General features: G+C 48.7%; 1 protein-coding gene across 1 annotated transcript in view; it reads right to left on the bottom strand.

The window, feature by feature from the left end:
• The window catches only part of LOC149365392 (Na(+)/H(+) exchange regulatory cofactor NHE-RF2-like), a 64256-nt gene that overhangs the window by 12111 nt on the left and 30825 nt on the right, over nt 1-21320 (bottom strand). The gene's annotated exons all lie outside the window — the stretch shown is intronic.

The following is a 21320-nucleotide window of genomic DNA, read 5'->3' as shown; positions in this document are numbered from 1 at the left end:
TCGAATATCGAATCGAATATCCTCGTATTCGATTCGGCGAGTGAGTCAAATCGTGCAAATTATTCGAGAAGAACCGAATATATCCCCTAATTTTCGAATACTTGGAGACTGAATAAGGCACGTCGTAGTTTTCTTCGACTACTATTTTAATACGGTTTTGAAAAAAGTGCTGTTCCAGAAACCATAAAATCGTTTGCAGTTAGCTGCTGCACTAATTCCGACTCGGACGAGAACACATCACCGCTGCACACAGACGGCATGGTGTTTTCGAGCAACACGCGTGCTAAATCTCACGCGGCGTTCTTGTTTCCAACTCTCAGCCAGCGACTGTGCACTCATATATGCGTCCGATCTATTTTTGGACCAGGACGAATTTTTCTTCAACTAGGAAGTTTCTGTGGAAGCTGTACCAGGTGTTTTTTTTTTAGAAGGTCCAAAATTTAAAAAAAAAAGGTAAATTGCTTTAGATTTATTTTAGCACTGGGGCTATACTGGAGGCTACGGCGGTCGCCAGGCAAGAGGAAAACTGCTTTAATTAGTTCGCTGATTAACTAAATACGTTAGTAAACTTTTCTAATTTTTATTTTAGGGGTTATGTTGTATTCGCAGAATTGGAGATCGTCCTCCAAACAGTCCAACCGAGAAAAAACAATTTTAATAAAAAAATTTGCACGCACGTTACGAGGCGCGAAAAAGACACCCTGGTAGGCATCTTCACACCGTAACTCAGCGGCAGTGAGCACCTCTGACGTAGTTTCGCTCCGCCCTGCGCTTCGCGTCACACGGCTGATATCACCTGAAGCCCCGGACGGGCGGCCTGCGCTATCGCTGCTTGTTTCGCTTCGCTCCGCGGCCTCACGGAATGCCGCGTTGGAACGAAAACGCACTGACACAAAGTGCAGGGAGGAGCGAACTACGTCACAGGCGCTCACAGACGCAGTGTTAGTGTGAAGCTGCCTACCAGGGTGACTTTTTCTCGCTTCGTAACGCGCGCAAAAATTTTTTTCATGAATTTTTTTTCTTGGCTGGACTGTTTGGAAAACGATCTCCAATTCTGCTAATACGACATATCCCCTAAAATAAAAATTATAACAGTAAATTAAAGTATTCAGTTAATCAGCGAACTAGTTAAAGTAGTTTGCCTCTTACCTGGCGTCCGCCATAGCCCTCAGTATAGCCCCAGGTTTAAAATAAATCTAAAGGAATTTACCTTTCTTTAAAAATTTTGGACCTTCTAAAAAAACACGCCGGTATGCGTCCGATCGATTTTCGGACCAGGACGAATTTTTCAACTAGGAAATTTCTGTGGAAGCTGTATAGCTTCCCCTTGTAACTGTAAGGCTGCGCGCTTGGGTGGATGCCAATGAGTAATTACTCCACCTTGGGGGATTCCCCTACACATCTGACCAAATAGACCAAATAGCAGAAGAGAGGAAAAATACGCAACTTGCGATTAAGTTAAGGCTCACTGACACAAAAAGATGAACGACAGACTGCAAAACCAAAAGGCAAGCCGTTTTCTTCCACGCCAAGCTCCCTCCACGAATGACTCACTGTGGGGTCCACCCATTGTCGCCAGCAGTGCACGGGGGCACACAAATAAATTATAAAATGAACCGGAGTACACTGCCTACCTCAAAATAACTAAGATTCCTATTTCACAACAACGACACACCCATTTAGGCGTAACTTTTCTTTTTTTTTTCGCTTCCGGCACATAAAGTAGTGCATTCAACACCCCTTTCTTCGCCAACCATTAAAATTCACCACTCTCTCTTGGCAAACCTCGGCAGCAGGCAGGTCTCCGGCACGCAAGCGGGACCCGCTCGAGGCCTAATTGCCGGACTCCGTACAAGACACCCTTTCCACGTTTGGGCGTGCGTTAAACTGCGTGGAAACTGCGTGGCGGCGGCTCAGCGCGACCTGGATTTCCCAGGAATTCCTGCCGTCGCTGGCGGACTGTGCCGAAAACGCCTTAATACCCGCTCCTGTAGAGCGAAACAGAAAGAGAGAGAAAAAAGAACAAAAAGAAAAATGCAACCCGCCTATATAATAAACCCGCTCACTTCTTCGCTGGCCCAGTATATAATCCGGCACACAATTATGCCAGAGATAGCATGCGGACTGTCCTTTCTCCATTTCGCGCAAGTTTCTTATTATTATTTTTTTTACTTAATGTCGATCCCACGCTTTCACTTCATGTCTGTCTTCTTGAAAGGCGCCCCTGCTTCCAGTCTAGAAAAACTCGTTTTCGTGGAATGCGTGATGGCTTAATCATCGCGGCTACGGACAAAGACATCACAGAAGACGTCAGGGGGCTTGCCGAGAGTGCACACTGACGGATGCTAGACGCCCATACAAGAACCGGGGGATATTTCTGTACACGGCCTTCGGGGAAATTTAACGAATTTAAAGTAAGTAGCCGAGACTTCGATAAAGCGCATGGCGGCTTAAGTATGAATAAAATGAGAGCGTCTAATACTTCTATTAAATCTACTACGAGAAGAACGTGTAGAGATTTTTCCTGAATAAAAGCTGCTATTTTGCGCCACGTACTAGTCGCGGACTTTTTGAATGCCAAGCTGTAAAGATGGATATACAACAACCTCCGAAGGATGTACAGTCGTGAGCAATATGAGAGGAAACACAGTTTGAGAGTTCATTTATTCATTACGCCTTAATTGCGCTTGACTACACAGTTTTTTTTTTTTCTGTTCTGAGGGACGCCGTGGTAAAGAGCTCCGGAAATTTCGACCACCTGTCGTTAAAGAACCCCAGGTGGTCGAAATTTCCGGAGCCCTCCACTACGGCGTCCCTTATAGCCTGAGTCGCTTTGGGACGTTAAACACCCATAAACCATCTAACTAGTTTTCTTCTTGGCGCATTTTATCCCAAACTCATTCTCGACTTTTGTTAGAGAAATAACCAGAAAATTAGCAATTACTAGAAAAAAGTTTGTTCCCACTGATATTGCTCACGACTGTACGCGACTCATAGTTTACCTGACACGGTTTGCTTCAAAGTGCGTTTAGTAAAGAACATAGATACGGCATTCTCAAGGCATTCCATGTGCGTGGCAGTCCAGCTCCCTCCAGTCCTATTTGTTCGCTTGAAAGATTTCGAGGCGTCTCCCTCGCCGAGTTACTGGCAGTAAAACGTGCGATACCGCCCCCGAACGACCGTGCGCCCCGCATGACAAGAGTCGTGAGGGGTACTGTGGAAAAACAAGTAGCTCGCGCGGAAAACAGAAGGAAAGTTCCGTTTCGTCTTCAGGTAACAGGTAACACGTAGCCTATACGGTCTCCTTATAGAGTTAAAAGTAGCGACAGTGGTGTCCGCACCGTGTGAACCCACCTCCACACATCTGGACCACGTGCTGACAAGTGGCACATTCTCACTGGACAAAGAGTGAACATGGCAATCCTGACAGGCAAAAACGAGCGGTGAAGTCATCGCTTTTATGTTACGACAAGAGATACGAACTACTGCCATTACTAACCACTAAAACTATCCTCGATATACTAGCCATTACTAACTACTAATACCACTGCAGCAAGACAGCGAGTTGGCAGTTGTTCATCTTTGGAATATGCGCAAAAAGGAAATTTGAAAGAACTCGGTGCAAGCGAGGTAGACTCACTGCAAAGTACGCATTATTGTACGCACGCGCTTTTTGTACATTTTGATTTATACAGCAGCATTATATCTATATAGACTAATCTTTTAGTACCCATTAAAACCAATGCAAATACTGTAGAGCATCAGGGCGCACAAATGAGTTTTTAGGATATGGGCTCAGCAACTAGGCTACAAATAATTTCCGCACGCCGGTACAGGAAAGGAACCCCTGCTCAGAAACATATGTTTCTGAACTACAGGTGATCCCAATAATGACGCATGCTTTGCACAGACATGAGTGGTATCAACCGTGTCCCTGCATGTCATGCGTCACCTGCGCCCGTCCTTGTCTTTTCGTCTTGTCCACGTCTTTTCTGCGCTGCTTTTTCTGAGAATTATGTACCAACACGCCGCATTAATCATGCGTCATTCCTTCCTTAAGCTCATTTCACGTGATCGTGATTTTCCCCCTGTATCAATGAGCAATGTCCCACGATGCGGCGCGTCACAAATAAATGGCTGGGCTTCTATATTTTGACAGAGTGAGATGGAGTTATCTTCTTACTGCGCAAGCACACAGGGAAAGCCGGGCCATACACGGTGAGAATCTTCCCGCCGAGAGCGCCGCACTTGAAAACGCTGGCGGGTTCCAAGTAAGGCGCGTCACTGCTCAAGGCCTTCTGGCGTCATCAGTGAATTTCGCCGTCGGCCTGATCGGAAAATTTCGAAGACGGCTGTAGAAAAAGGCGTCGTACAAGCATTTCGCCACGTGTTTGAGCCATAATACCAGATGAATTTAGTATTGTGTTTAGTTGTTGCAGTAAGCACTATCCCCGACCAAAAAGATGGCAGCAGCATGCATAAGCGAATTGCAACAGACACGTTTTTGTTGTCAGGAGGAGTGAAAAGAAAAAAACAAAATGTCGTGCTTCCGATCATACACCGCATTTTCGTCTGAGTAAATCACGGTGCTCATTCCTTCAGCGTGTTTAATTAATACACAACTGGTTAAGAGATTTTACCGATGTTTCACGTTTACAAGTGATAAAACGCTACTATAGAATGGCAACTAAAGGAAAACCTTGTTAAAGCAACACGGAAAGTTAATCAAGTTCCTATGGCGCTATACCTATACATAGCCAACTATAGAAGACACGGAACTGAAACGGCGGCAAAGGTGACACGACGCGAAACCCGGCAAAAACCCTTCGCTTGCACCGTGAGGGGAAATCGCCGGAAAAGAGCGAGAAGTCGCTTGCGACATTACGCGCCCACTCCGGCACACAGTGTACGGGGCCGAGCTAGCCGCAGACGGAAGAACAAGAAGGCGTTTGTGCGGAACGCCTAGGTTGCCTTGGATGTGCACCGTAGCGCAGTTGGCTCAGATAAGCAGTGCATTGCGTCCCACAACGTTAACTGCCCGCAATGAAGCGGAAGCAACAAGGCTCGGACAATATACAGGGAGTTTCCCCTAAGATGTTACACAAATTTTAGAAATAGGCTTTTTCAGCTAGAAAGGCGATTTTTTTTTTCGGCACAGCACTGCCAGCACTGAAGTACATCAGAATACAGCTAAGGCATCCTAACTAACAGGCAGGTTAATATTGAGTAGTTACATTTTTAGCTGTTACCGCTAAGTTTCTTAATTATTGAGAAACGTATAACATACCTTAAGTAATATCCATATCAGTTTTTAGAATTTCGAAAACGCGGTTACCCTCAATGCTGTGGCCGAACAAATTGTGGCAATTTCGACGAGTTACATGCACTGGAGAGGTCGCTTTGCCTGCAAGCTTCTTGAAAGCAGATGTATTTTGGAGTGACGTAGGCAGCATTTGTTGGGCCACAGCGATGAGGACAACCACGTTTTCGGAATTGTAAAAACTGATTTCGATATTACTAACGGTGGGGTACACGCCTCTCAATAGTTCTGGAAACCAAAAGTAATAGTCAAAAGTTATGCCAAAATGCTATGCCGAAAAACGCGATCTTTTAACCCTGTACGTACACGTAGCGAATACGTTGCCTTGGATGTGCACCGTAGCGTAGTTGGCTCGGAAAAGCAGCGCACTGCGTCTCGCAACGTACTTGTACGCATTCAAGCGGAAGCAACAAGGCGTCTATCAGGCGCCTGAGCCTTCGCGGAGGCATAGTGATCTCAATTAATTAATTATTTATTTTAACTACTTCCAGGAGCCCGAGCCGACAGAGTACGGAAATGTATAATATTAGGTCAGGTGCAGTAAAATAACAAACGAAAATAAAACTACAAGGCACTGTGGGAGGCGACATTCACGTTACTGGCGTCTCAGATGCAGAATTACAGGCAAGAAGACGGCTCCGTTCGATGCTATAGCGGTTCGGGTGAAAAGAAAGCTTACACACAAGGGAGTATTTACTTATTAGCATCCACCCAAGGACACCGTATGGAGGAAATCAATACAGCTTTCGCAGAAACTTCGTAGTTGAAAAAATATTCGTCCTGTTCCGGGGGTCCTGTTAGTACGAAGATATTACATATGCGAACTCGGCATTTATGACTAACGCGAGACTAAATGATCGGCCCGCGGTTATGCAATGCATCGGAAAGATCGCACCGTTTATCTACAGGCGGCAGCCGCAGCATTCTTCTATGACAAAAAAAGAAACAATGTGAGACAGCATGCAGGCAGTCCTCCACTGCTAGGAATACCATACTAGGAATTCATGCCGCTGGACACATTCTGAGCCTATACCTATGCATCGGAATACACCATGTTATATATACTGCTGGGCATATGCTGAGTTCTGCATTGTTAGAAACATTCTGGACCTACACGTAGAAATAAATCCTCCTGAATACTCTCAGCTACGTGCCGAGTTCCATACTGTTGGGCACATTTTGAGTCAGTATAACATGCATGACCAGCTGCATAAATGCCCCCGAAAGCAGAAGATTGGACAGCCGTCGCTGTAGCTCAGTTGGCAGAGCACCGGAAGCGAAATTAGGAGGTCGTGAGTTCGGATCCAACAGGAGCAATGTGGCTTTTCTTTTCTGCTTTTATTAGTCTCCCATTGATGAAAAAAAAACGGCAAATCAAAACGAAAAACATCCCTTATGCTCCTCGGTTTCGGTGACTATTGGCTCCCGTCATGTATGCAATGAAGAGCACCTCTATGAAGAAAGAAAGAAAGAAAGAAAGAAGAGAAAGAAAGGAGGAGGGGAGAAAGAAAGAAAGGAGGAGAGAGAGAGAGAAAGAAAGAGAGAAAGAGAGAAAGAAAGGAGGAGAGAAAGAAAGAAAGAAAGGAGAGAAAGAAAGAAAGGAGGAGGGGAGAAAGAAAGAAGGAGAAAGAGAGAGAAAGAAAGGAGGAGAGAAAGAAAGAAGGAGAGAAAGAAAGAAAGGGGGAGGGGAGAAAGAAAGAAAGGAGAGAGAAAGAGAGAAAGAAAGGAGGAGAGAAAGAAAGAAGGAGAGAAAGAAAGAAAGGAGGAGGGGAGAAAGAAAGAAGGAGAGAGAGAGAGAGAGAGAGAGAGAGAGAAAGGGAGAAAGAGAGAAAGAAAGGGAGAAAGAGAGAAAGAAAGGAGGAGAGAAAGAAAGGAGAGAAAGAAAGAAAGGAGGAGGGGAGAAAGAAAGAAGGAGAGAGAGAGAGAGAGAGAGAAAGAAAGGGAGAAAGAGAGAAAGAAAGGGAGAAAGAGAGAAAGAAAGGAGGAGAGAAAGAAAGAAGGAGAGAAAGAAAGAAAGGAGGAGGGGAGAAAGAAAGAAGGAGAGAGAGAGAGAAAGAAAGGGAGAAAGAAAGGGAGAAAGAGAGAAAGAAAGGAGGAGAGAAAGAAAGAAGGAGAGAAAGAAAGAAGGTGAGAGAAAGAAAGGGAGGAAGAAAGGAGGAAAGAAAGAAAGAAAGAAAGAAAGAAAGAAAGAAAGAAAGAAAGAAAGAAAGAAAGAAAGAAAGAAAGAAAGAAAGAAGTCTGCTGCCTTGCCTTTGTGAGTTTCTCGACTCAGGCCCGCCCCTCAGACTGCCAAGAATGCGCATTTTTCGAGAATGCCAACAAATAGCATCTTTCACACTGAGCACCGACGCTGCATTGAGTTCTTCTCAAGATTTCGTCTTCAATTTTTTTTTTTTCGAGCGCGTGTCCCAACGAAGCACGTACCCATGAATTGCGAAGCATACGACAGAAGTCCGTTCGAGAGCGCTGCTATGCGGTCGAATGAAGAAGATGCACGATCGGAATAGCAAATCTTGGCACGGCAGCGGGAGAGTTGGCAAACACAGGCAGCCATAAAACAGCGGGGACGAAAAAAAAAAGAGGGCAGGGAAGAAAGAGGAAACAACACCAACGTCTCGCAATTGCGCAATCTTACAACGGTACGCGACCAAATCGTAAATCGGCTTTTGTGACACGGGAGTGAAAGTGGTGTTGTTACTACTGTTGTTCCCACGAATTCATTCGCATTCTGCTGCTTTTGCAACGCTGCTGCGAAGAGAGGTGGGAGGAAAGGAGGAATTATGAGAGAGCACTGTGAGAGAGGGGGTGGTGGAAGAAAAAAAAAGGCTGAAACGATAATAAACGATGAAAGAAAACGGTGAGATTGCGCAACGGAGTATTCTAAGAGGTAAGGCTGCGGTATAAATAGAAGGCCACAGAATGAATCGACGAGCGAAATCGAACAGACAAACGTCCGCAGCAATAAATCGACCGAAGATTAATGGACAGCAGACTCATTCGGAGTTCCGCGGAATACACTCCTTCACCCGTGGCAGTTTGCGCAACTTTTTATGGGTCCCAGGTTTCAAGGCTCGCTGGCCTTCCCTGCAGATGCTAACGGAAGATGCCTCGAATACCACAGAGCGGCCGCCCATTTGGCGACAAAGCAGCGATCCTGATCCAGAGACGCGGATTTGCACCTACAAGCTTTCCTTGCGAAAGACGTGAGCAATTTACGCAGCACGAAGCTCTCGACAAACGCCGAATTCTAAACCTTTACTGCCCAGTGTGTTGCGAATTCACGACATACAGTTTGCTTGCCGTATACTCCTTATTTGAACGGAGCTCAGACACATAAGTCTGATGTCGACAAGTTCTCAGAAGCCAGCGCTTTCCGGTCAAAATGCTTGGCGTGGCTGCGAGCAAGCTGTCTTAAGAAAAACAGGGGCGCCAATGTGTGACTTCCAGGCAGTGTTCAACAATCACTCGTGTCTTATTTGCTGGCAAATGTTTGGCACAATATACGAATACATTTGCTGGGAAAAAAGCTTAATTCGTGGGCGTTCAACTTGGTTCGAATCCTTCGATTCGGACTTTCATACAATTCAGACTAGCTGTACAATATGGAACAAATGCTAACTGTTGCTAACTGATGACATACCAATTTCTCAAATTTTAACCGGCGCGAAAAAAAATTCGATCTTGGTTTCTGAGTATGGGTACATTAACCAACATAATAGAAAGGTGATGAGTTTTTTAATCCCTTATTCCTTCACAATTTGGGCATCAAGACAAATATTTCGCAATTTCTTGTCCCCTGCACACGCCCGCGCACTCGACACCCGGAAACAAAATGGCGTCTCGCCGCCTCAAAGTTGCAGCCCCCTTCCATGGCGGCGCTGACATCGAGACACTGGAAATTCGAAGCGATGTTGCGTCAGCTGTAAGCAGCAACACTGGCTCATAAGCACTACGCCTCTAGAGCGACGTACGCAAGCCTGCTTTTGTGATGACGAACGTCAGCCAACTCCCGACAGCCTCGTCACAGGAAAACGCCGTACTATGAAAAGACATTTCGCTGTAGCGGTTGGACATATGCGTCCCCCTCTGCGTGCTCCAGTTTGTGTTATCGTATCCATGCAAGCATATAATTAGGCCGACCCGACAGCTGCAGTTGGACGAAACCGGAGAAAGGCTTCAAACCCAGAGAACACACGCGGCTGCAGAGCAGACAAGGGAAAGGGAAAGAGGGGCTCGTTATGACACAGATGGCGGAAGCCAACAGTAACCGAAACCAAGGGCCACAGGAGGTGTTTCTTTTTTTTTTACATTTGTGGTTTTCATCAGTGGGACATTTACAGAGTAATTATTTCAAGAATAACTGACTAGAAACCAGGAGAAAAACAACCACATGCCACCGGTGGGAACCGAACCAACGACCTCCGAATTTCGCGGCCGGTGCTCTACTAACTGAGCTCCGGCGACAGCTATCCAATCTTCTGCTTTCGGGGGTATTTATGCGAAGTGTGACTGAACCTTAGCAGTGTTCACTAGCGCCACCCTCGTCTATAGCGGCGGACGTATACGTCCTGTATCACCGCGAGCGCCACGTATACGTGATCGAACGGTGAGGGCGGAAGCTGTGCGGAAATCCTCTACGCTACCTACGGCATCTATGATACGAGATAGGCATGCAAGTCAACCGGCTTGCCGTTTTATGTCCTACTTCAGAAAGAAAAAAAGAGAGATAGTGAATTACTTATAGCCGCGAAAATGCACTCGAACGGAATGCTTCACGCCGTGGCTGCAAAACAGGCGACACAAGTAACTCCGCGGCTTTAGGAGGCCGTACATTAATACGCCGAACACACTCTGGCGGTGTGATTCCGAATCCGCCCACATTCGTGCTTCGCCAAACCTTTGAAAGGACACGTCGCAGAGAGGAGACATAAATAGCCTCGCCAATACGGCGTCGGGCGCACGCAATCGCCCGCAGGCCACGCTTTTTATCGCAGCTTCGCACGCGTGGCGAGGAGGCCTTACAGCATGGTTATGTCGCAACAGGGCGCTGCAAGGATGCGATCCACATTGTTTCGAGCTGAGAGCACGATAGCGACGTTAAGTGGCACTCATCCGGCTAACAGATACGCGTCTGCACTTGACCCCGCGGATGGGCGGGTAGGTGTTGCTTCTCGAAGCAACTAATCCGCAAATGCTGGAGAGACGCCTCTACCTTGAATAAATTCCAACGACTGCCGAGATTCTTCGAGGCATCTTACGAGCCGCCCACGGCCAGCGCCAAGAACAGAAGGTCGTAAATCGAGATTCTTCAGACGAGGGGATCTTGCTACGGTGTGCGATTCGTGCGATCGGTGCGTTTACGAATATATCCTCCAGCTCAGGAAAAAAAAAGAAAATTGGTTCGCAGTACCTGCGATGAATGTCAAGAAAGCCAGTCGCATTATCATACATACGGCAAATCACCATGCATATGGCGCATCACCACAAAGACCTCACCGAGAGAACACCACACACAAAGAGTTCCAGCATGCGCCGGAGGTGGCCAGCTGGGCCCACTTTAGCACGCTGGACTAGTGGCGTCATCTAGTGGTCATCGGCGGAACCCAAGTGCACAACTTCCGCACCTTTTCCATAAGATCTCAGCTGGGCTAGGCTAGCTTATTTGCGAGAATAAGTCGACAGAAAATTACAACAACCTTGTGCTTTTTAAAAACAGTTAGCGGAAGTTCGCCAACAAACCTTTTCTTGTTCATTGCCCTCTCCATAGCCGTGCCCAGCCTATGAGGAGCAGCAAGTCATGCGATATACCATCTGGGAACTCGCTTTCAGCCCCGAGGTCGCATTCAGACAATAACCCTGCGGATACATTGTTAACTTTTCTTATTTTCAACAGCCTCAAACAACCGAGAAACCCTCATTCTCATCGCCGTCACACCACCATCATCATCAGCAGCAGGATCATCCTAGCTGCATTCACTGCAGAACTAAGGTTTCTCGCATTGACTTCCAAAGCGGACCCCTCCACACCCCAGCAAACTTCCTTACCACATCTTTCCACCTGAGTTGTGGTCACCATCGGCTGCGTCTTCCTTTTCATGAATATCCTCCCTGCTCTTTAATAGACCAACGGTAATATGTTTGCTATATTACATGCTCTGCCAATGTATACTTTTTCCTCAAAATTTTCGCAGATATCCCCTCCAATATCCCTCCTTCCCAGTGCAGGGTAGCCAACCGGTATAGCCTTCTGGTTAACATCCCCGCCTTTCTTCTTCCTCTTTCTCTCTCTCTCAAATATATCACAAACGCTACTTTTTCTTGTCGCTCTCTTTCTCTCTAACCCTCGTAACTCTATCTCTCAGCGACACACCGTCATCATTTCTTTTTGACAGCACACTGTGTTGTCACTTTAAATCCAAACCTAAAAAAAAAAGGAATGCTGTATCGGGGGGTGGGGGGGGGGGGGGGGATTAAGGCGTCGTGGAGGATACAGTCGGATATGCAGCACATTACACGCGAACGGTGGCGTAGATATACAGAATAATAGGTGGCATCCATATTGGAAGCATAGCGCAATCCGCGAGCCAGTTCCTCAAGGCGACAGCTGCGCAAGCGCGTGCAGTGGCTCCCAAGGGCGCAGCTGGTTCCCAGCGGAAGCAGATCGCTCTATGCTAAAATCATTTCTATTGACTAAAGGAAGTGTCTCCGTTGTGTCGCGGACGTCGGCACTGTCAGCATTCAGACTGCGGCGTTGTGTGAAGTCGCACCTCGTAGTTCTATACGGTGCATATACTCTTCGAAACAACACGGTAGTTTTTGCGACGCCGGAGGTTTTGTGACGACCGCAAGGCGTGTATAGTATAGCTATACGCACTTTAAGATGCGCTTCGCGTACCTCTGAAGCGCATTCCGCGACCTCAGCACGCGCGCGTGCGGCAATTGTTCCTTCACGTAAACAGCGCCTCGTCGGCTGCGGCCGCCGCTGCGAAGCCGGCGACCTTCAAACGTCCCCTGCGCGTCCTTCAGTCGACCACTGTAAGTTCACTGCCGCGACCCCTCTCTTCCCGTCCGCGCAACGCAGCCGGGCTCGAAGCGTACATGTATAACTTGCAGACGCTGTATATTTATTCCTGCAGGGCTAATGGAGTTACCTCGCCTCGATGCCAAACGAAAAAACAAACAAATACACAAAATACAGAACCAAGCAGCTCCCAATATCTCCCTGGCCGATCGAGGAACGGATATGCAGTCTTCGTTCGCATCTTCTCGTATTTTTTGTTCTTTTTTTCCAGTTTCGTTGCCTCTGCCGCCCATTCCCGCCGTCGCCGCTACCGGTGGAGGCAATTGACTGCATCAGCAGGAACCAAATCCCCTCCTCGCCTCCACGGACCCCGCGAACAGGTCTGCGGCTGACCGCTAATCTCCGCGTCGGACCTCGTAAAAGGAGGAAACGCGGCGGTGGCGAGCGGGCGACTCCGTCCGTCGCCAAAGGCCCGGCGACGTCCCGGCAGCGAGCAGAGGAAGCGCGGCGAAGAGCAGGATTGCTTTACAGCACCCCGGTCCGGGCTGAGCGGCCGCCTTTTTATATGGGAGGATGAGCCTCTCTCGATTGCGGCAGCCCGGCCAGACAACGCGGCTCTACGGCTTCATGTTCACAGAGTGCAGAAACCACGGTCAAAGAGACCAGACTAATGCTTAGTGTAGCCTCGAAGCGTTTTTAAGAGTGTCACCTCGGAGGGCAGATTCGGAGTGTATAGCGTCGGAGCGCGTAGAGTCAGCGCGCATAGTGTAGGAGCGTATAGTGCCGAAACGTACAGTGTCGGAGTGTACAGTGTCGGAGTGTACAGTGTCGGAGTGTACAGTGTCGGAGTGTACAGTGTCGGAGTGTACAATGTCGGAGTGTACAATGTCGGAGTGTACAATGTCGGAGTGTACAATGTCGGAGTGTACAATGTCGGAGTGTACAATGTCGGAGTGTACAATGTCGGAGTGTACAATGTCGGAGTGTACAGTGTCGGAGCGTATAGTGTCGGAGCGTATAGTGTCGAAACGTACAGTGTGGGAGCGCACTGTAGTAGCGCAGTGCCGGAGCTCAATGCTGGAGCGCAGTGTAGGAGCGTAGCGTATAATACAGTGAGTACAATGTAAGGGTGTAGTCTGAGCATATTTTGGAGTGTACCTCGCAACATAGTCTCGGGAAGGCGTAGCCTTTGCATCTGCAGCTAGACGGTCACGAGACAGCCTCTCTTGGTCGAATATCTTTGCTACTTGGCCGTGTTATCCGAGATTCCGTCATTCTCGAGTCTTCATGCGGTCGATCGGCGCTTCCAGCCAGGGGTGTGGCTTTGTCTGAAAACAAGCTCACGTTCTCTCATTTCTCACAAATGTGCGCATTTCTATTACACTGTATACGCTATAAGTGTCCCATTAGTATGGCATCTCATGAGGTCATCCCACAACTTGCGAAAATAACGCCGCTGCGTACTTGCGCGACCTGCTCGGCGTTAACTGTGAGCTCACACTTTAATTGCTACGATACGTACTGCAAGGCAATACGGTTATAAGAATGACTGACCCAAGTATAAATGGGCACCGTAAGCGCTCTATAAATGCTCTGCCGCAGCACCCCGCTGGCCTCGAGGGCATAACCACAGCGAGCACGACAGAAGCCATCTTTCAAGCCAAAGAAAGCATAGGGAAGTGTACCATTTTCTTTCTTTTCCTCACAGAAGGAAAGAAGTTAAGCAATTCTCGGTGTAACAGTTTGACCAAATTACCTTCAATTATATTCCATTATATTCCTAGGTTAGCTTCCATCTAAACGGTTACTCCTCCTGTAAACGACAAAAAATGGAAAAATTCCCGCACGCTTTCCTTGGTTTCAAAGACTGCTTCTATCATATGTATTAAAGGAAACGCTCGTATTCCTGACCAGAGCACCGAACGCGGTCCCGTCGGTAGCCTATACATGGAACCCTAGAGATTAGCTTATCATTTATCGCTATCAAGAGGTCAACCAAAACTAAGCCAATTGACACCACCGATACGGCTACATCGATGGATTCAGTACTGCGTACCCATTAATGATTCATGAAGTCACAGGCGTCGCCAGCGTACATACACACACGCGACCGACATCTGCAGATCGGATAGCCGCCAGCCAGGGAGTGGCATGCCCCTACGGAGGTGGACAGTTAACGCCGGAGAAATGACACAATCCGCGGTCAGTGAACTCCCAAGCAAGCTGCGTGAAAAAAAAAAAAAAACGCGTGCTGGCGTTGAACGGTCACCTCACACCAGCCGTGCGGACGTCTCTAGTGTATCGACGTCGTTGAGATGTCGAAAAACACCAAGGCCCACATCTTCCGTCTTCTATACGCAAGGGCATTCCAACAAATTTGTCGTCGACACAGTCAGTGTTACATAAATTTGCCGACAATGCCTCAATTTATTCGATTCAGATTAACTAGCCAGTTACCTATGAGGTAACGAATCAGTGTTCATGGGTACGCTTGCTTGCTTTCTCTTTTTCTGTCTTTCTTTCTTTCTTTCTGTCTGTCTTGCTGTCTTTCTGTCTTTCCTTCTTTCTTTCTGTCTTGATTGATTGATTGATTGATTGATTGATTGATTGATTGATTGATTGATTGATTGATTGATTGATTGATTGATTGATTGATTGATTGATTGATTGATTGATTGAAACTTTATTTAAGCAATGGCAGTTACCGGAGCCTTGGGTGGTCAGCCTATTCCGGCAGCCCACTGGCCTGTGCCGCAGCGTGGGCCCTGCGAACCAGTCCTCGTAGCTGGTCGGGGTCTTCGCTGTGTAGAATGGCCTCCCACAGCTCCATATTGGGATTCGGAAGTCTCTCTACAGCGGGATTGAATTGGCATGTCCACACCACGTGAAAAGCTGTCGCTATTTCTTGAGTGTGGGCACTCTGGTTTGTAGAGCAAGGGGTACCACTGGTGGAGTAAGTGGAGTTACGAGAGTGTCTGTCTGTAATCGGCGAAGGGTGTGTTCTTCTGCCGCTTGAATGAGGTATCCGCCTCGCCAGATAAGGCAACCGCGTACTCTGTACTCTACTGCCTCTCACCACGCGACTACACAATGTGGACGCCTATTTGGGCCCACAGCTGGGAGGAATTCGCTGCGATCGGGCGGAGATGAGGAGGTCATGTAGTTTATAGTCGGAACACCGGCTAACGATGGTTCGACTGTATAATTAGTTTTAAAGCCTCATGCAAAAGGGAGAATATCACACCGCAGTCTGCATGAAATCTATTCCTACGCGTATAAATAGCGTTAACTTTAACAAACTTTCGCGCTAAATCAGCAGATTTACGCCTGTTTCACAAGAGTATAAACTTGTTTGGCTAAATGTTCTTGTCAGATGTGTGTACAGTCAATTGCCGAGTAGTAGTATCTGCTTCAGAGAGCGCGGCTTCGGCCGCTTATCTTATTGAGCAGCGTCCGCTCCGGCGGACGCAGTTGTTGCTGCGACGCGCGTCTTTTCTTTCCTTTTTCTCTTTCCTCTATCCTTTTACCCCTCCTCTATCTGCACGTGGCAGCGGTGGTGGCTCGGCTCGAGCCAGTAGCAGGCCCGTGCAATTTCCTCTTCATCCTTCTCTCAGTCACAACAACACAACAACAGTAGTTACGCCTGTTCCGCAAGAGTTTAAGTTGTAGCGTTGGATCGCTTGTTTGCCTGAATATTTTTGTCACATGTGCGCGCAGTTAGTCTGCCGAGTTGTAGACAGATTTTTGCCGGCTGCAGTGATATACTATGTGCTAAATTAAAACTCCCGAAGAGCTTTGATTACTCCGCGAAAGTGATCACAAACCCAGTTTTTAATGTGATAGCATCTAGGCCGACGATTACGTAACTTCCTAATGCGAAATTTGAACGCAGCACATCAGCTGTTTCTTTTCCATGCTTTTCCACTACCTTTGGGAATGTCCTTCCCCAAAGGCAGTACCCCCCATCCCCAATCCCGCTCATTCTTCCTGGGAGGCTGCTTTACGGACCGCTCAGCCCGCCGGCCAGAAATGGCTGGTGGATCGGGCTTTACGTGAAGCACAAGCCCGTGGACTCCTGGACCAGTAGGGGACCACCCTGGAAGATTTTTTTATGCGAAGCATATTGCTAGAGCTACCACTCACGCCGTCGCCGTGGGACCCCTAGCCGTCACACCACGTGACACCGTGACGTCACACCACGTGACATCGGATGAGAGAGCCGGCCTCCACCTCGCGCCGTCGCCGTGGGACCCCTAGCCGTCACACCCGCGCATTTCGAACGCGCGTTCACACTCGGTGTAGGTGAAACGCTCGCTCCACCGGGCAGGCAGACGCGGCTTCCGTGGCAATCCAGGCGCTCACCCAACGCGCGTCTCGGGGTTAGTCGGCGTTCCGCTGTAGCCATGCCGTTGTCTTCCCCCACGACGAAGGCTTCCAGTGGTTGTATTAAAATGACCAAGTATTCAACCAAGGAAAGCCATGTATTACCAAGCCTAGCCACTAATATGCTTCGCATTCCCCAAGCTTAGCCAAGCTGAGCCTCAGCAATTTTTGTGTGTGTGTGTGTGTGTGTGTGTGTGTGTGTGTGTGTGTGTGTGTGTGTGTGTGTGTGTGTGTGTGTGTGTGTGTGTGTGTGTGTAATAAAGTTGTTTCCATCCATCCATCAATCCAGCTGTTTCAGCTTTTCGGTAGATTGAGGCTAAGAATTCGAGCAAGACATGTGTGTACAATTACAGAGAACTTGTTTCCGTACATATTCCTTCCTCAAGAAACGGTCCGCTAACAGTTCTTGATTGTCATGAAGGAAGCTTTGTGGTCTGAGAAATAGATGGATATATGCTCGACTTGCTGCACCAATGCCTGGTTCTCAAGGACGAGGTCTATGCAAGTATTTCGCGAGGTTGTCACAGCCGTGGGAGGCGTTACGAGCGAGAGGAACGGGATGTTCTCCCTCATGAGAGGTAAGGAATTCCTGTTTGTTTGGCTTTATATCTGAATTAAAGTCACCACCCAGTTAATGGTTGCAGGTGGCAGTTAATGGTTGATCGCGAGAGTTCGCTCACCGTTGTCAGCTCTAACACACACGGCTAGCCCACATCTCTCTCACCACCCCACGTAACTCAAAGCGCGATTCAGGCGTCCACTGACCCAGGGAGCTATAGTGTCAATGCCAACGCATGCAGCTCACACCTGTCACTACCGCCACTTAGCTTAAATGGTTGAGGTGTCCACTGTTCCAAGAGGGCAGTTATGCGCCTTCCCTCTGGTTCAGGTGTCCACCGAGATGTGTGAGACAGATAGTGCGCCAGTTCCTTTCCTCAAAAACCAATTTACCCATTTTAAGGCGAAAGCCTTCAATGCCTCATACTGTCGTTTACAGCCGTGTCAGCAGCCCTGTTGTCACGTTTTGACGGGTGTCCACCGAGATATGTAAGACAGTTACAGCCTAATTTCCTTTCCTCAAATACAATTTTCAGTTCCTTCATTACAGCCCCTCTTTCTCTTTCTTCTTTCACTCCCACTTCCTCCCTTCCTGAATGGTGCGTTTCAGCTAGGTGTCCACCGAGACGACAGAGAATTACTGCGCCGTTTCCTTTCCTCAAAAAGCGTTGCATTCCAAGGGCAAGGCATCGCGCCGAACGGGTGGTGGCGTTCCGTGGACTCCCTGGCAGCGCTACAACAGGCTGTCGCGTTCTACTCCTAAACGCGAAGCTTAAGTGTCATTAAATAGCAGCCAATTAGTATTTAGTCATTCATCAGTAATTAGTCATTAATTAGTCATTTGTAATTTCTTCGTCATCAATTATGTGTGACGTCATCCGGTGGTGACGTCACCAGTGCCACAAAGGCAAAGCGGTGCGGAAAACGCTTTCGCCTCTACGCACCTTAAAGTCAAAGTGCCCCCTGAATTTTTGCCCTCTTCTTTCCAAGCTCCCGCTTCATTGGTTTCAAACGCGACCAAGGTGTCCACTGCTGGTTACAACGGACAACGGCGACGGACAACGGCGACGCCGGGAAACGCAGAAACGGGCGCCAAAGAGCTGCACTACACTCGTTTGCATAAAAAACTGCACCTACAAACTTCGTTTAAAATTTTGTTTAAAATTTGGCTATATCTAAAAAAAAAACCCCCCGGTTTCTCCGTAACGAAATTCCCTGATTGGTTAGGCCCACCAAATTTGAAAATCCGAGTACTAGAGAGGAATGCCATATGGAATTAGACTAACCCGACCCACTCGTTTGGGGCCGCTTTCTTTGGCCCGTCGCTGCGGCAAGCATAAGACCGAGGGACCAAATGGGATGGAAATGCCAAGAAGCCCTTGCGCTGCGCCATGTTGGTCGAAATTTACTCGGAGCACTTCACAACGCCGACTCTCACTCATTTCACCCATCACTCTCTCATGGCGCGGTTCAGGTGTCCATCACGAGTTGCACAGATACTGTGCCTTTCGTTTTCTCTTGAAACTAGTAAATTACCTTCTTTTTTTTTAGTAACTGCGCCTTTCCTTTGAAAGTTGAAAGCAAATTTTCGTGGGGGAGGGGGGGGGGGGGGGGGGGGGGGAGAGACCGTGAGAAAAACAACTTTACTGCCCTAGAATGGCAGGATTTAGGGCACGTGGGCTTGGTGTGAAGCGAGTCACGAGGTACATAATAGGGTTTGCCCAGATGGAATAACCTGAGATCTGGAACGAACAACACATCAGGTGGTTTGTACCTCGTCGGAACACCGGCATATAACACTTCCATCGAGAAACGTTGTTTATAACTCCCGCGCAACAAGACGAATAATAATACTGCGCCCTCCCTAACATGCACCCACTGACTTTCGTGCAACCAGAGGCCGCTCATTTTGACGCAATATTTAGCGCTGCATGCAGCGGCGCGCTTGCATATGTTCCATAGAACAATAAGAAGGTCGTTGCGCTTGAGGGGCTCCGGCTGTGATGGACACGGGAAGGGACAGTGACGCTTTCGGATTCCCACGCGTAAGCAATTGTAGGTGCCCCGCCGTTTTTTTTTTTTATTGCGAAAGCAATACTGCTTGCACTTTTCTGCCATCGATGGAGGTTCGCTCCGGCGGAGCTGCGGCACGCTACCACGTGACCGCGTGACGTCACGACAAGAGGAGAGCTGGGGGCCCAACTCGTCTCATCGATAAAGGTTCATCCTTCGCTCCGGCGCAGCTGCGGCGCGCTACCACGTGACCGCGTGACGTCACGACAAGAGGAGAGCTGGGGGCCCAACTCGTCTCATCGATGGAGGCTCATCCTTCGCTCCGGCGCAGCTGCCGAGTGAGGGTGGTGGTGGTGAAAAACTTTAATCAAAGAGAGCTTGAGGGTAAAAAAAAAAAAAACCCTGCTGCATGGTCGGTATCCTTAGTCCGGGACACCGCATGACGAGGCCCCGTCTCGCGCCCGCTTGACCAGAGCCCTTTGGGACTCCAGTGTGGAGCAGTTGAGGAGGGCAGTCTCCCATGCCTCTCGGGTGGGGGTGGGGGAAGGTGAGGATTCTGAGTACAGGCCCACACCATGTGAAAGATATCGCAGATCTCTCCACAGTGCGGGCAGCGCCCATCTGTGTTCGGATCGAAGTGTTTTGCTATTGCAGGACAGAGAAGGGTTCCTGTCTGCAGGCGCCGCAGAGTTCGCTCCTCCGCCTTACTCAACCCCTTGGCAGGTGCCGGGTAGAGACGGTGGCTGTCGCAATATAAATTAGGATTTCGCGGAACCGCAGAAGCGGTTTATGAGCTTCTGAGCCACGAGAGCTAGGATGAGGAGCCTGGTGTGTGAGCGCTCGGGCGGCCGCATCAGCGGCCTCATTGCCTCGTAGACCCTGGTGGCCAGGAGTCCAGATCACTTTTGTGCGAGTTGGATCGGCGAGAGCGCGTCTTAGAATTTGCGAGGCAAGAGGTGATATTTCGCCTGCAAGATAATGTTCACAGGCCCGGCGAGAGTCTGTGATAAACGTTTTCGATTTTGGATCGGCGGCAGCAAGAGCTATTGCGACTTCCTCCGCTCGTGTTGAATTTGGGGCCCGAAAAGATAGCCCATCGACATTCATCCCCCGGTGGACTACGGCAGCCGTGAAGAATCCCGCGGGCGACGGCCCTGTGATGTCCACGTAATAGACGCCCTGTTTATAGCCATATTGCCTCTCAAGCGTGCGAACCCGCGCTTGTCGTCTGCCTTCATGTGAAGCCATGTCCATGTTACGCGGGAGCGGAGCAACCAAGAGCATGTGGCGCCACAGCACCGGGATATTCTCCGTCCGCTCGCTAGACTGGGATAAAACGGGGCTGCGGCTGTGCTCCTCGCAGTGTTGTGCTATGTCGGAGGATGCGTATAAGGCGAGGCTGGAACGGTGTGCCGCGGCCAAGCAACGGCGCCGTGCCGAAGAAACAGACGAAGAAAGGGAACAACGGTTGGCGAAGCAACGTGCGTATGCTGCAAAATGGCGAGTACGCCGGCTTGCTGCGGGTGCATCTACAAGTTCAGAGTCAAGTTTAAACGAGGGTAGCTTCATGGACGCTCTTAATGTCGAAGAAGAATCTATGAGTAGTGCGGAGCGATATAATCACGAGAAGAAAACGCCGTGCGGAAGAAACGACGGAACAGAAAGAAGAGCGGCTTGCTAAATTGGCTGAAGGCTTAGCTTAGTTAAGCCTGGCTGATTGCGAAAGCAATAACACCTGGCTGCGCTTGGTTCTGCTGGTAGTTGGACATGGATGTTGGACATCCATCATGTCGCAACAACATGCCGTCGGCGCAGAGCGGCGGTAGACACGGCGGATGCGGGCTGAAGAAACGGATGAAGTTGCTTTCGCAATTTCCGGGCTTAACCAAGCTGAGCCTCTGCCATTTCTTTTTTTTTTTTATCTTCAACGCAATGATGACGTAGAACTGTACACATACGAATGAACAAATTTAAGCAATTCTCCGCCCATTCTGGGCCCTTCCTCCGCAGTTGCCGATCAGTGCT

This window comes from Amblyomma mixtum, chromosome 1 (assembly GCF_055824585.1).
Source record: "Amblyomma mixtum isolate Tamu chromosome 1, ASM5582458v1, whole genome shotgun sequence".
Taxonomy (NCBI): domain Eukaryota; kingdom Metazoa; phylum Arthropoda; class Arachnida; order Ixodida; family Ixodidae; genus Amblyomma; species Amblyomma mixtum.
Note: the sequence above shows the minus strand (reverse complement) of the source record. Positions and strands in the feature narration are given on the sequence as shown.